We start from the raw sequence: 17067 nt of genomic DNA, 5'->3' as shown, positions 1-17067 counted from the left end.
CTTTCTGTCTGTCTGTCTGTCTGTCTCTCTCTCTCTCTCTCTCTCTCTCTGTTGGCACGGTGTTAGAGGGGGATGTCCTCGTCTCCTGTCTGGAGAGAGGAGGGTGAACTCACACACACTGTCTCCACATACACAATGCAGAAGAAGCCTCATGATGACGACCGCCGCGGCTCTGGTTGCCGTGGCAACAGCATCCCCCCCCCCCACACACACACACACACACTCCAACTCTCTCTCTCCCCTGCTCCTGTAGCTCTTCAGGCTCTCTCGCAGTGTGTTCTGTTTAAATACCAATAGCATTTACTTTGAGCCTAAGCTAACCAGCTAACGCAAAAATTAGGAGAGTGATCATGTGATCACTAACTGTTGCTTCTGCCTTCTGAGATAAAGGAAGGGTGGTGTGTAGAAATACAGAAGAAAATATAGAGCGTTTGTGTATATGCACATGCCTCTCTGTGCTTGTGTATGACTGTGAGTGTGTGTTAGAGTATGTGGGTTGGTGTGGTGGTTCCTGGAAGCAGGCTATAGTTCCTGTTTGTGGTTTCTTTCCTTTTCTCCATTGTTACTGCCACTTCACTGAGGCCTGCAGCCCTTTGATAACACACATTTCAGTCACATTACCAACAAGGGAAGTACAACTGGACTGACCAATGAAATGATGGCCCGTGTGCACACATGCATGCAGGCAGACAGACACACAAAAAGACTGATTACACTGGCTGGTGTAATTATTTCAGTTTTCATCATTATTCACTTTCCTGGAGGTTGGTTTTATTTAGTGGGCAGAATGACAATAGGAACTCGATGGGTTATGAAGAGAGGGAGGGTTGACAGGCAGAAAAAGAGGGAGAGGGAGGGAGGGAAAGAGAGATGGAGGAATAAGTATTGTAAAAGAGAATGAGGGTGAGGAAGAAAAGGAGATGAGACCTCCTCTCCACTGTCTCCCATGGCGACAGAGTGGGTGGAAGGCTGTGTCTGTCCTTCAGACCCTCTAAATCCGCAGTTCACAGCTGAGTCCTGCAGCACAACCATAGCTGTGGTAACCCCTAACGCTCAATCTTTCATCATCTAGCCTTCCCGTTATTCTTCTCTTGCAGCTGTCATCGCCCTCTCTTCCTCTCTTCCCCTCAGTCTTGCACCTCCCCATTTGGCTCCCAACCCTACCTGAACGTAGAAGAATACGTCACCAAAACATACATACCACATGTTCATGTTTAGATCAAGATGAGAGATACCACCATGCGGAGGGAGCTAGAAAGACCCCGAGTAGTCAGATCAGTTATAAACTACATCTCCCATGGTTTGGTTCTCTGTCTTTCTAGTAGCCATGGGAACATGTAGGAAGTGGGATTCACTGAGCATAGATTCTTGATAGGATGATTAAATCAGTGAGCTTAGCAGAGGAAAGGAAAGGGAGTAGAGTAAGGTATAGACAAGGTAGGAGGCAACAGATGGTAGTGAGTGTGTGGTGTGTTTGTCCATGCAGATTGCCAATACATACTTTTTCCTCTAGTTTATTGTTTAGGTCTGCAAAGAATGTGCCACTAAGTGAAAGCTCCTCCTCCAGTCACTCGGTGCCCTGCTTTTCCGTAGCGCTTTTTTTTTGCCTCTGGAAGGAGCAAATATCTGAATAAGCTGGCATTATCACTGAACACTCATGTGCTCCATGTAATGAAGGGTCCTTGAGTTTCAGGGACACTGAATAACCTGCTCAGATTTGAAAGCCAGGGTGATTAGTCTGCTCTTTGGGACTAATGGCAACAGCAGGTGTCCACAGGCTACGTGTGCCACATCCATTCATTACAGACATTAACACTAACCACTCCCGCACATACACCCACCCCCGAGAGAGAGAGAGAGAGAGAGAGAGAGAGAACTCACTACTCATTGGAACTATTCATTAACAACATTGCAACTCCCCTTAAGCGCAATGACCATTGATTAGGCTTATGCATAATGATGGTGGTGGAACTGCTTGTGTAATTATTACTGGCCTCAGACTTTTATTCATATGGGTTATAATTTTTATAGCACCCCTGTATTATAGGTATTGTGCCTCTTTCTGATATCAATATATACTATTGCTGTGCATATTCTGCTATACAGGAGAAAACAAGGCTCTATTGCTGCATGTGCTCAGTGCTAGATAATTGTGAACTAACTTTCAGGTAAATGCTAATTTGCAAAATACTTAGCATTCCTTTTTAGCTGTCTTTATAACCTATCAGGATCTGTTATAGTTACCAAGTGTCACTTTCAAACAACCACATGCCACAATATGAACATTGCTTAGATCACTTTCGCACAGTAAATGGTGTTTGTTTGGTCACAATATGATGATGATTTGTTATTGTATTGACGATTTCAGAACTTTAATATTTTATCCTCCTCCTTGGTTCTCAGCACATCCAGCACTTGGCTCTGTAAAGGGTAAAGAAGGTTGGGATCAAAGTTGAACAAACTTTTGCTTAAGGCACAGCATGTATCAGAATAAACTACCACATGACTACTGCCATAAAAAAGCCAACCAACAAAAGTGGCGAAAACCACAAAAAACTTTAATAGGGAAATGTAAAAACATCCTTAGAATATTTGTCCAGATTTATTTTTTTTATTTTGATCCTTTCTCATTTATCAGTGGATGCATAGTCTCTAGTGACAAGTAGAGCATGGAATATTTGAGTTGTCCTTGGCAGTAACAGATACAATTAGAACATTTGGGAAAGATTATTGGCTTAGCACTTACTACTGCATCACTTGTGTGGGTTGTTGAAGGAAAAATACAGTATGGAATGAATATGATTTTTACTGTACTTTGTCATACTGCATGTAAAGTATGCATAAAGTCAAAACAGTGGGACTATTCTGCTGCAGTGGATATCATTAGTTTTCTGTTCATGATCTCACAAATGTATAGCTTTTCAAATGGCGCATCTGACAGCAAAATAATATTTACCCATTTATTTTTAAACACCTCTTCCCTCATCTCTGTCAGAGAGACGAAGGGGGGTGAGGGGTTCGATGTCTGTCTCTGTTATAATCAGTCTGTTCCTGTAGAGAGGGACTCACACCAAACAGAATGGGCAAGCATCAAAGTATTGAATTATTTTTAATATTCCTTCACATGCAGACTCAGACAGTCCTCTCAGTATCACCCCAACAGGCCGTTGCAAAGTAATGTTATTATGCATCATGCTTTCCCCTGAAAAAGGTTTAAACATTAACAAAACATAGAAGTTTGCTTAATTTGTGGAGCAAACGTTTAAAATGAAAGGCCTGCACAGGCTGTATCCAGTAATCTGTTTCCTGCTAGGGCTAGAAACTAAACAGAATGCCAAAGGGTTGTCATCACCCTGAAATTAAAAGTTGTTGTTGTTGTTTGAGGCTGAGAAACGTCCACCACACAATACCAATGAAATGCCAAGTGCAGCTTCTGTAAGTCATGGAAGCAAACAGCAACATCTCTTAAGAGTTTGGCAAGAGTCAGATTATACTTATCAACAAATAGTGAACCCGTAGCCTCTCCAAAATAAACAGTACAAACAAAAAAGGCCTTAAGGTGAGTGAGCTAAAACACTTAATCACTAACAAAATATTAAAATCATAGCAGCCTAGATGAGCTCCCACTTGTAACCTTCAAAGGCCAAGGCTGATCATTATGTTACATTCATTTGGCTAGTGCTTTTGTCCAAGGTGAATTATAATAAGTGTAATAAAACTCCCTAGAAACAAAAGCTGGGTCATTACAAAAGTGGAAGTGCATCACCCTCAAGCTAAAAGTGTTCAGCGCTTCAATGCTAATACTTGGAGTTGTTTTTTTATCTTTAAGAAAGTGCTGGTGTTCATGGTTTTTCGAGGTGTATTTCAAAAAGGTGTGCTTTGATGGACAGTGTCTGTGCTGACCTGCTTTCAGCGGGGAGTTCATTCCACAACAAAGAGCCTTGACCCATAAACACAGGGACCACCAAACAACACTGTAGCTAAATGGCTACAAGCATACTAGGCTAACCATACAATCAGAAAGCTAAGCATTCAATAGACATCATATAACCCCCATTTGTTTCAATTAAAATCCAGTCAATCAAATTTGCTTACCATCCCCTGGCTGTCAGCTTGACAACCAGTTCAGCACTGCTGCCCTTGACTGCATAGATGAGCGCCACTGCATTATTGGGACAATAATGTGATTTGTTGAGAAGTGTTGGATAGAAGAAAATTCCTTGTTAATGCCACTCAGACAGAATGGTGTAATGTAGCTGCAACCTTGTTAGTCTGTAGCAGCGTCTTGCTGGGGTGCAGAATGCAACATATACTGTACTCTTACAACTAAACCAGAGTTGAGACTAAGGATGTGTTATAGCGTCAGTCAGTTACTTAATGCAGAGAAAAGAGCTTGAACTGTAGATTGAATGTGGAGAATGTTAACTCAACTTCATTTCTCTTTCAAAAACTCATACAAATAAGCAATGGTATGAGGATGCTAAAACACTTTGCCTTCGAATCTATGTGGGAGAGATGTTGACTTTTCTGATAACAAAGGTCACAATGGGGTTTGATCCTGCCTAGAGGAGAGTCACAGCACTTACAAGTAATACACACACAGACGCATATGCATGCATACACATGAAACAGGGTGGAAGAGAACAAATCCCAGCAGGTTGCCCTTGGTAACTTACAGTTGGTAAATATTCATAAGTACAATCTCTAGACTCATCGGAACTAGCAGAAAGACATGTAAATGTGTGAGACGGAGGGGGAAAGACACAGGGAGATAATTGTTATTGGAGAGTGTGTTGGAGAGAGAGAACAGATGCTAAGACAGAGAGACAGAAGGGCGAAGGATAACAGCGCAAAAACAGAAACACTGGTTTTATTATTGGTTTTGGTAGTTTAGACACAGTTAGAACTGAAATGCTATGGTCTACAAGATACTTTCTGAAACTAACTGGCAATTATGGAAGCTTACTAATGCATAAACAAAACTAAAGTGCGCGTTGTTTGTGTGGAGATAAATAGCTGATTAGAGATGCATGAACAAAACTATCAGAGAACATTATGCACCATAACTGGATCACTGACTTTCTGAGCTAAAGCGCTGAATTTGAAGCCCAGATTATAATAACATGTTGAAACAGATTCCAAGTGCACATGACCCATGTCTACAGTTTGTACTCAGAATACCAAACTTTTACTTTTGTTGCTGTGAGAACACCTCAAAAATCACCTGCAGCAGCCGCCAGGGAATATGAAATCGAGATTTTTCTGTTTGATTTGGACAAACAATATTGCCTGCGGTGAATGTGTCCTGACCCCACATAGTGCATATTCATAATGTTGCAATGTTTATTCACCAGATGAGGTGCATTGTATTTAATGATTTACAGCACTTCTTCATTTCTTATTTCATAATTCAAAGTCAGAATATCTTTCCCTGAAGGCACACACTTGCAGCTGGTTATAAAGGCACAGCTCACAGAGCGGATCAACCCAGAAGGTGAGCAAACCCTGAAGGGCAGAGCATGTCCACTCATGAGCACTACATATACTGTACCTCTGCTTCTTCCATGTGTTCCCTTAAGAGGTGATAAGTAAAGCAACCCTCGGCTCTGCCTTCAGAGAAAGACACAAGTATATTGTTTCTGTGAGGAAAACTAGATGCTGACTTTTTGAAACTTTGTCCTGCTGTCAAGGTTGGATTTTGTACCTTATTTTAGGTGAGAATGATTTTCACTTTCCTTCTGTATTGATCACAAGCAATGTACACTCTTGTACAGGCTGTACAGTATGCCTGCTACCCAATACAAAGATCTTCTCTGAGCTCAGTAATATCACTTACACTGACCAGAGGAGGGCTAAGTTGTCGCGGAGCAATGTTCTCAGTAGTGCTGGGAATTTAAAAAGAGACTTTACTGTAACTTTTCCCTTTTTTGCATTTACTTAAATTTGGCTTTGTCAACATACACAGCATCACACAATGCCTTAAAATGCTTATCTGACATGAGGCAGTCCAAAAGGATCAGCTCTCTGCTTCTGTATCAGATTTCAACTTTGGCCTTTTAAAAAAAATAACAATCTCGAAATCTATCTCTCCTTTAGCTAAAAATAAGTCTGTTTCTAAAAGGTGCCGGCTAGTTTAATTGACTAATTAACTCAAATCCCAAGAGGACTGTAACAGCCAAATGAAATTTAAAAAACAGCTCACACAACACTCTGCATTAGAGCCAGTCACTTAGTATTTTTGTTAGTGAGCAATAGTCTGCATGAATATCCCTTTTTTAATCTCTCTTTTTCTCTCAAATACATGTACAAACATGCAAATCTCTGTTACGCACATACTCCCCAGCGCAATGATTTTTCACTTTTCACACTCTTTTCCCCTTTCCTTTGAAACAGTAATCCCCAGCTGCAGCACTAATAGCATTAGCAGAGCATATCCAATCCCCTTAGTACCCCGACAGGGAGCACAGAGCTCAGACCTACACTGAGAAAGATACTCTGGGGGACTACACTACCCATACTGCCTTCCATCCAAAGTAAACAAGTAAAACAAAGATTAAATAAAGAGTAGAAAGGTGTATGGTATAGTATCAATATTATCACACTGAGACGCAGTTAGAGCGGAGTGTTTTTTGGTGGGTGGCTGGTTGGGAGTACTGTGAGAAAAGCAAAAAGCAAATGACAGGCTGAAGAGGGTTATCTAGAGAATCAGGTAAACCCAAAACATTGTTTAACCCATTTGATCAGCCAGCTGTGTATGAGTGTGACAGGGAGAGATTTGTATAGAATATGACAGCTTACGATGAGTGAAAGCTGTCTCTATGGAGGCAGTAGGATTTAAATATACAGTAAAAACCTGTTCCAATAACAGATTTTTGCATTGCGTCATACAAAACACATAATGATAACATGATCACTGCATCGATGTCTTCTTGACAGGCCTACAGTGTTCTACCTGAGCTAATTAGTGCTGCATAATGCAGTCCCTCAAGGATTTTGTAGACCTTTTTTGTGATTGTTGCGATCTAAAATGCCTGATTTCGTGGCAGCTTATCTAACAAATTGCAATTAAAGTAGCTGTGATTTGGGGCGTTTTTTTTAAACTTTAGAATTATAGTTAAATCATTAACCAGTCCCTTCAGGATTACACGGACATAACCCTTTCCCAAACCATGCACATTTAAACCAGCTTACCATAATTCTTTCAGCGCTTGCAATTGACCGGGATGCAACAGTGATGTGTTCAGTCTGACTTTCTCCATTCTTTTCCTTTTATGTTCGACCGCAATAGAACACGTTTTGAAAGTTTACCCTCGCTCTGGTAAAGAAGATCATTACTGTTTTTCACAGTCCTTTTTCGCACATATCTGCAGCAACTTGTAAACAAGGAAATGACAAGCTGACGTGTGACAACGTTTTTTGCGGGAAACAGCGATAATAGGTCAAATTTGCGGAAAAGTTGCGGTGATTAGTCAAAATTGTCACGCTGAATTCACAGGAATTTGTTCATTTTGTGTTAATAGTTGCAATTGCGACATTGCCAAATCCTGGAGGGACTGATATTGTCTCCTTTCGTGTGAATAGTTTTATATTTAGTATAGAAATGTAATGTACAGCTATATTTTCATGAAGACAAATTCCTGTAATTTATATATTCTATTTTTGTCCCCATTTTGTGTTGTCTTTTTGTAACTTGCAGGAGTGTGCTGTTGTTACATTACAAGCCAATAGGGGATCAAATAACAAAGAACTGAGTGTGAAAAAACGACTAGGGCCTTCACAGGGTTGCTTTCTTATTTGCAACTTACAGTAACTATAAGGACAATGATATATTTTTGCCAATTACTGTGTGCTGCTTTGTATTTAAATACATGTATGCATGACCGAACTAATTATGAAAAATAACGAAAAACAAATTCACTTGTGTTTCGGTGAGTAAACAAGGTGAAACAATGCTGACATGATATTTCAGATCAGAATTCAGAACAGCCGCCTAGTGTGTCCTGAATTATTCATTAACACAGAGCAGACAAGCATTTGTATGTAAATGTTTCTGTGTGTGCCTACGTGCATGTTACATGTTTCCCCTCTTCATCCTGTCATTTGCTGTCTAGATAGATGGATAGAGAGAGAGAGAGAGAGAACGACAAGACAAGAACATAAAGGTACATGTGCAGTCGTCTCTGAATGGTCCCATAGTGTGAACAAACGTTGTTCCCAAACACGGCCTTCTAAGGCAGAGCCAAGCCAACCAGCAGAGGTCTTGCCCTGTTAGCCAGCCTGCCAAGCACAATGCTTCTCCATCTCCATCTCTCAGCCGTTAACCATAGCTGACAGTGAGTCACTGACTTAAAAACAGGCTGCAGTCTGCCACGGCATCAGCTTAAAAGTAATCATTCTACTATGCAGAGTCAATATTGTTTTTTCCTTTTTCTGTGTGTGTGTGAGAGAGAGAGACAGAGAAAATGATGTAAACACGGCGAGGGAAGGAGGAAGCTACAAAGGAATGAAGAGGAAAGGAAGAAGAAAAACACAGAAGCAGTTGTGTGTCAGGCCTAAGAATGAGCTGTAACCTAATGAGTCTAGATGAAAGCTGACTGTCTGAGCTAACTCAATTCTTTGCTCTGCTAGTCATAGTGCTTAGCTTAATGATGTTTGCTCCAGACTACTGATGCCACAGCCAGTGCTGGATTGCCTTTTTTTGGTCATATGTTTTCCTGTGTGCGACAACCCTCCGCCACTTTCATGTGTAGAATGTTGAACTTGGCTGAGGCCGCACACAGGCTGACATCACCCACACTGTGCAGCAGACATCCGTTTAAGACATGTTTACAGTGCTTAAACCACCGGCATGCCTCTATCTCCGCTCCTATAAACACAGAATGTGGCGGGCCATGTGCACACTTGTATGTGTGCACAGTGTTTACACAGAACAGATAAAGAAATATGACCAGAGCAGGAGGTGAAGCTGCAGTCTGTAGGGTTGTGGTTAAATACACAACAGGAATGAAGACACAAGGCCAAGGATGTTCCAGGGAGGTCTTTGTAAAGTATCAGAGAGTTTTGAGGGGCAAGGTGTAGTGTGTACACAGAGGTGAGGAGGAGTCACGATTCTTGCTCAGGAATGCTGTAAAGCTGTTTGTAGAGTCAGCAGGACAGTGAAAAAGCTTAGGTGTTGGAGCTTTGCCAAAGCAGTGATGGGGGAAAAAAGAAGACAGAAAGCGAGTGATCGGGAATAAGAGAAAAAATTTGATCCATAAAGAGAAATCTCAGGCGTGTTGTCCATTGAGGAGAATATTACACTCTCCATAAAAATGTAGTCTCAGGTTAATGAAATCTGGGAAGCTCTCTTTAGAATTGTATCATTCCTGCCCTGCTACACCATTTCTACCATTTCCATTTCCACTGCAGAATACAGTCATCCTCTTTGTTTCATGCTGCCTATCAGCAGCACATCTGTTTCACACATCACTGTGGTTCCTGAGCAAATTTCTATTCCCATCTACCAAATCCAGGTGTGTGTATGTGTATGTGTGTGTGTGTGCCACTACAGAAGCAAAGTGAAAGAACATTCATTCATTACACAAAGCATCCAAACAATACCACATTATACCCACCAATAGAACAAAGGGGTCTACCAAGAATTATATCTCAGTTTTTCTTTTTTCTTTGTCATTGGCAAATACAGATCAATTTGACAGTGCCTCAGTTGAAATCTAAAGGTTTAGGGTTACAGATAGAAACATGCTTCAGGCAATGTGTGCTGTTCACTTTCCAGGTATATATGAAATAGATGTCACAGATAGAGCCCGACCGATATGGGATTTTTAAGTCCGATACCAATTTTGAGATTTGAGATTTTTAAAATCCGATATTGTTTTTTCCCCTTATTTTAAAAAACACATGTTGAGTCACTAAAATGTTGATATGTTGAGACCATACAAAGATACCATGACATAATGCAGTATAAAAAGAAACTTTTTTACTGTTATAAATAGTACTTTGAACAAAAGTACAACAAAATATATCAAGGTTTTGATGAATAAGAGTCAAATAAAACTACAGAAATTTTTTTTTAAATATCTGATTTGTTATAAATTATGGAGTACTACTACTAATGAACATTAAAGTAAATAGTGTATGTATTGTGGGGGCCAGGAAAACATAAACAAAAAAAATTACCCATATTCTACTACTGCTATTACTACTATGAATAATACCATATTTCATATCTAATGTCATTGCTATACTAATAATGATAAACAGGGCTCTCCTACATAGGCAAATAATTATATATATATATTTTGTCATGCAATAGTAACTACCTTACATATAATCTGCCACAATGACTACTTTCTAAAACATGGTACAGTGAAACAGAGGCAACGCTGCTGTTTAATTAATCTAATACTACATGATGGTCCACAAGGAGGACCTGAAACTTTGATATTTCACACTAAGGTTTCACATTCAAAAGAAGAGGTAACGTTAAGAGAACTTTGTTAGGCAGGAAGCCGTGTTAGATTCTTGTACAGCTCATGTTTATTCACGTTCATTCAAGTCCGCTCTGGTTTAATCTGGTTTCTGACATGCCGACTGTAACTAGGGACAAGCAGCTCACAGATATATTTAGAATACGTCAAACACTATAGTTTAATCGCTCATTAAAGAGGTGGTATTGTGCTTTTTGGCCTTTTCCCTCTCCTTTATTGAGTTATATATACCTTTTTTGTGCATGTAATAGGTTTGCAAAGTGAAAAAGCCCAAAGTCCAGCCCAAAGGGAGTTCCCATCGCCCACAGAAAACACTGCACTGAACTGTCTGAAAACAGCTCGTTTGTAGTCCAGCCGTTTCACAGGGATGTACCAGAACAGGTTTACATGGTTTAATTTTCAAAAAACACCGTATTTTTCTCATACTGCACATTGCTACAGCTCCTCTTTTCACCCTATGTGTTGTACACTCCGCTCTTGAGCTAAAGAGTGATGCATCTTACTTGTATAAAATCTTTGTTGGGAGTTGCACATGTGCAGTTCCCAGGTAAGGACTACTAGCCAATCAGAAGCAGAGAAGGGCGGGTTGTAAGAAACAAGGTAGTGTGATCCAAATCAAAGCCGCTTCAGACTGCGACCGTAACCTAGCAGATGGTATAAGCTATTACCAGTCCACAACCACACAACATTATTGCTCCACATCTTAACATCAGGACTAAACGTTGAACTGTTGCCGGTGTTCTGACGATCTATGCTGCCTTGCCGAAAAATGCTACCATAGCGCAAATCGATAGACTCGACTCTTCTCGGCCCTGCTCCGTTTTCCGTTGCAGACAGTACCCAGAGATAGTATGTAGCTTGTCGTCATAGCAACACCACACACAACTGCCGCGACGTAATGTTCAATGCGACACACACACCAGCGATCCACACAGCTTTCTCTTTTTAAGTTAAAACGTTTCAACATTACTCAGAATGTAAAGACAGATAAGCGGTATGAAAACCTTCCAGCTATGTTTTCTTCTGCCCTTGTTGCTGCAGCGGTCTGTGTGACGGCGGGAGCAGAGGGCTCTGAGCGGGCGGCTGGCCGGCCTCACACGCACAGGCTTCCCCGCAGCCACTTGCGGAGCTCCTCAAATCCGACAATATTCAAGCACATTTTTGTTCAGCCATCACTTCTCGTAAAACTGTCAATATTCGAAATCTACACAGCTGATTTCTCACCTCAAAACTTCTCAGAAGTGGATTTAGTGATGAAATTCCATACGAAAACTGTAAAATATAAAACTTTCTGTGGCTGGCCTCTGCCTGGCGCACGCAATGATGATGCAGTGAATAGTGACGATTCTCTCTGATCAATCAGCAGTCTGTCGTGTTTTCAGGTTACATTTTAGTATCTCTCAGCTCGCTTGGAACCTGGAGGAGGTGAGGTGGTACGACAAAAAGTACCTGGAAGCAGGTACAACATTTGATGGAAAACCAAACAAAGGCGAGTCGAGCCAAAGGGCCTCCGCTCAGACTAGCTTGGTTTGAGGGCGTGCCTGATAGCCGCTTGGCAAGCTTTATGATGCGTTTTCTTTGTGATGTCACAAGTAAAGGAAGTGAAGGGCTAGACTACAAATGAGCTGTTTTCAAGCGGTTCAGAGCAGAGTTTTCTGTGGGAGATGGGAACTCCCTTTGGGCTGGACTTTGAGCTTTTTCACTTTGCAAACCTGTTACCTGTTTCTCTTTCTTAATAGTCACATATCGGCTGTTAAAAACAGCAATGCAGATATATCTGCAAGTAGCTTATATCAGCCGATAATATCTGCAAATCGATAAATCGGCCGGGCTCTAGTCATAGAGGTTAATTCAGGAGTCAGAAAGGAGGCGTAATGTGATTGTTGAAAAAAGCTAATTTGACAGCAGATGTGAAAGAAATAGTTGCAGGTGAAGGAGTAAGAGCGGTGGAGCAAGTGGTGCAAGAACTATTGTTTTTACCATTTTAGTTTAGCATGTTAGCAAACTAACATTTGTCAATTAGCACTAAACACAAAGTACAGCTGAGGCTGATGGGAATGTCATTAGTTTTGCCAACTTTTATAGCAATCCATCCGATAGCTATCAAAATGTTTCATACAAAAAAAATCAGTGATCACCAGCATAGGCCTCATCCTCTGAGCACCATGAATGCATGTATAACGTTTCATAGCAGTCTATCCCGCAGTTGTTCAGATATTTCAGTCTAGACCAAAGTGGTGGACCGATCAACACACCAACATTGTCATATCTTAAAGTAGAGGCAATACATTGGTAGGACTTTTATGAAAAGAAAAGGTAGTGCTTTGAATAACAAAGCAAATGAGGAACTGTGGCAGAGAGAGTAGATACACTATGCAGGTTCATTTTAGATTTATCTCCATTTGAGCAAAAATCCAATTTAGATCCAGCCCTACTAGACCACATACCCATGCAGGCTCCCCTTCATGGCGCAACATAACTCAAGGACAGTGAGTCAGCCAGTCAATATGAGCCTAATCTAATCCATGGTGCTGAAACCTGAGCCACCATGAGACAAGCTGAAAGCTGTGATGTCACAGGGCGAGACCTCCGGCCCATATACCTGCCTAGAGAGACCATGAGAGAGGGAGCAGGAGATGGGAGAGTCTGCTTACCTTGTTCTAACACTGACATTGTCTGTGTGCAGCAGAGCATTAAGTTGATACATTAGTATCAAGCCAGTCGTAATCACCACCTGGGGAGGAGTCAAGGGAGAAGAAGACAGAGCGACTGACCAATGAGGAAGAAGGGAGAAATCAGAGAAAAGGATGAGGAAACATCAGGATCAGGCGCTTGGACGGACGTGAAGGCCGCCACCACATGCACAAACACAGACACACAAGCACGCACACCTCATTAACTGTATTTGACTTCTCACCATATTTTTGTTACAGATCTCTCCATATGAGAAAACAAACAGGAAAAACCTTCTCGGCCACAGAGCAAACATTTCAACTCTTAGTGGCTCTCTTTCTCTAATCCTGTGAGCACCTCCAAACATGAACGCTCCTTATTTCCTCTCTATATTTTCTTAAAACCAAGCAGACTGAGACAAAATTCCTGTGAGTGTGTTATTTACGAGAACTGTTGACCACCTCGGCAATGGCTGGCAACGTGTGTCCTGTCCTTTGGTGCCAACATATACAGACCAGGAAGTCAAAGACACCACAGAGAAAATTCATCATTCTCCACCTCTGACACTGATATAGAGACATATTTTGAATTTGAGCTGTCAGGGGTTATTTATATTATACCTTGCCAAATCAGCTAACTCTACTTTTGTGTCAAATCTTAGTTCACCATCTTCATTTTTATCTCACCAAATTTACTGTGAAATACATCCAAATTATGTCATTGCACAACGTATTGTTTTCCTTCAAGCACCTATTGCAAAGTCTTTTTTCTTGAGTGAGGAGACAGATTTCAGTGACGTCCTCCATAGTGCTTCGAGATTTCCCAGTCCCCTGACGCCGTGTGACACCAATTAGGAGGCTGCGGATATGACAAGCCATTGGTCCAAATGCTGTAACTGACAAAAGAATAACTCTCTCGCTGTGTTTCTTTGTGTTGGACGAGAAGTGAGGGAGCAAAACAGAGACAAGTCAAGTGAATTACAATGATGAGGAGGGAGGTAGAAGCCTCATGGGAAGGAAAAAGGGAGTGAAAAGAAAGAGGGGAAACTGATTTGAAGCTGAAAGGGAATGGAGAACGGCTGATGAAGAACGGTAAGTTTTCTGTTGTCAGTCCACACACTTGACTGTCAGCTGACAGAACTGTCGATTCATGCCTCACTAAAAAGGCATGAGAAGAATGCTGATGTGCTGTTAGAGTACTTGGGAATCTGAGATATAAAGAGTACTTTTCCCCTTTACTGTTTAGAGCCTTGTACGGTATTTTACAATCCCCACAGAGGCTCACAAGACTCTCATTGTGTCTATTAACCTTGCTAAACCATTACAATGTGTTATACATAATATAACCTGTTTCACGGCTCCCAGGTTCCCCCTACAGCAGTGGTATGATGTCATCAACTCAAGACACAGAACAGGAGGGCCATTATTTTCTGTGCAGTGCAGTAATGTTCACATCTGCAAAACCTGGTGATGCTGGTAATGAAACAAGAGAAGACTTTGAAAAGGCCCTGAGGTGTGCATAACGTGAGTATAGGTGTGTGTGTCTGTGTGTGTGTTTGTGTGTGCGCGCTTGGAAAACAACTCCTGTAAAGAAAACGTACCATTGCCACCTGCCGTAATCAATGATAGTAATTCACATGAACGCCTTGGATGCAACTGGCAAATCACACACAGATGTTGCTGTTCGGCACGGACCCCTGTGTCACACAGCTGCCAGTTAAATGCAAGAAAAAAGTGTCATAGCTTGTGAAAAATCCACAAAGGCTCACCCAAGCTACCGTTTAGCAATAGTAAAAGCAGGCAGCTGCTTACTGCATTTCTGACAGTTCACTGTATGTAAAAAGTATGCATACACTAAGCATGCATTATTTATCTGCTTTGGGCCAAAAAACAGGTAGTTAAGATAAAGATTTTGTAAAAGCTTCACACACAAATGTAAAGCATATGGTTGTAGCCACGGCTTGACAATAGTTGTACTTGACCGACCCTGAGCGCTGGCTATCAGAGGCTGAAGTGAAAATGTGGCAGGGTTAGATACTAGCCCCAGCTGAAGTCTTAGCTATGCGACGTGTCCAGTGACTAGGGCAGCGATTAACTGACGGTTAGCTGACCTGACGGTGGTTTTGAATTTATGCGTCCCGGTGGACAGCAGAGGCAATCATATCAGTAACGCTGAGAAAGCCTGACACAGCATACACCACCAGCGTGTGTAAAACAAGCCTCTGGAGATGCCGTGACTGAAAATGAAATAGATCCCCAGCAGGGTGAAGAATACAAAAAGATATGTAGGAGGCACAGGGTTCAAACTGAGGGAGGCTGCAGTCCCAGACCACCTAAAAGACTTAAACATGGGGGGGTCGAGACTGTTTAATTAAATTTTCTGTCAAAATGAATGCCCTGACATGACTTGGTTTCATCACCTTGGCAGTTTTGATCAGGATTTTCAAAGTAGACCCCCCCCCCGCCGCCAAAAAAAAAGTGCATAGACATGTAGTTGTGACATGCTATGTGTTCTGATCAACTGTAGGCAAACATTATAATGAAGAATATTTTCTGATGGAAATAATATTAATATTCTCTTTTATAATGATTTGGGTGCAAATAATCTGACATGCTGCAATTTATGATACATTTAAATTAGGATTTGTGGGATTTTGAATAAAGAAATGTCCTGAAAATGTTACCTTATGCTGAAGACTGACAATGACTGTCTTTGTTAGAGATGAGTTTTATTTCCTTTCTGCTGCAGTCAGGAGGGAACTTAATTTGACAGTGTCTCTGACACAGTTAAAACAGCATGAGCCTAACCAGTTCCCTCACTAAAGTGAAACTGTAAATTGGCCCAAAAAGCAATAGCTAGTTGGGTTTTTTTTTTTTTTTACAGCTAATGAGCATGTTTCATTGGGACAGAATGACCACAGGCATTTGAAACAGGTAAACAAGGACTCTTTGGGGGCTTTTAAGGATATTTTTAAACCAGCCTGCGTAACCCGTCCTGGATGTGACCCCAACAAAGGGGTGAGAGCAGGTGAAGCCCCCAATCTGGCCCCTGTCTGAGCATGCCAGTTTGACTGCAGCTCAAACAAACACTGGATGAATTATTGAAACACCCTCTGACTCAAGCCCATGAGAACATGCTGGAATTTTAAGTTTGGAAGAAAATAAAAGAGACTATATTGAAAAAGAGTGAGAGTAGAGGTTGAAATGATGATAAAGGAAGATAGGAGGCTATGGGGGAGAGAAAATTCTAAAAAGACAGAACTCAAAAGAGTAGAGGAGATAGTGCATGTAGAGTGCAGAGAGCTAGACGACTTTATAGTGCACTCATAACATTTGGACATAACTCAGCAACTTCAGAATTAAATCTCTCACTTTCTCTGCCTCCATCTCATGTGACACACACTAAAACACTCATAAGCCTACACGCTACATCAGGATTCGATCCAATTAAGTCACTGTCAGATGTGAACCGTGTTGATAATTAGTGCAAAGTTGCAGTGATAAAGCTCTAAGTGTGTCACCTTCCAGAACTGGGACAGTTTAAGCTACAGGGGCCATTGGGAACACTCAGGCACAATGGACCAGCATAGGACACACACTCACTTACACCTCACTCACATGACAAAATTATATACTGTTATCAGGCCAACTCATTTATTCATATTTTCTCAGCAGAATAGATTTTTGGTGCTTCTTTTAGGTCACTCAGTCATGTCTCTGTCTCTCTCTGTCTTTCTGTGTGTGGTTGTTTGGACATGTATTAGTCATGTTACAGGGACATGAATCTCTTTCAGCAGGCACATTGTGGGGGATTCACCTTCCTTTCAACACAGGTCTCCATGACGTAAATCATTAAATTTTAGGGTGACGACTTGGTTTAAGGTTAGGGCTAAGGGTTAGGGTAA

The sequence above is a fragment of the Micropterus dolomieu genome, linkage group LG17 (genome assembly GCF_021292245.1).
Source record: "Micropterus dolomieu isolate WLL.071019.BEF.003 ecotype Adirondacks linkage group LG17, ASM2129224v1, whole genome shotgun sequence".
NCBI lineage: Eukaryota > Metazoa > Chordata > Actinopteri > Centrarchiformes > Centrarchidae > Micropterus > Micropterus dolomieu.
The sequence above is the reverse complement of the archived record's forward strand: the minus strand, read 5'-3'. Positions refer to the sequence as shown.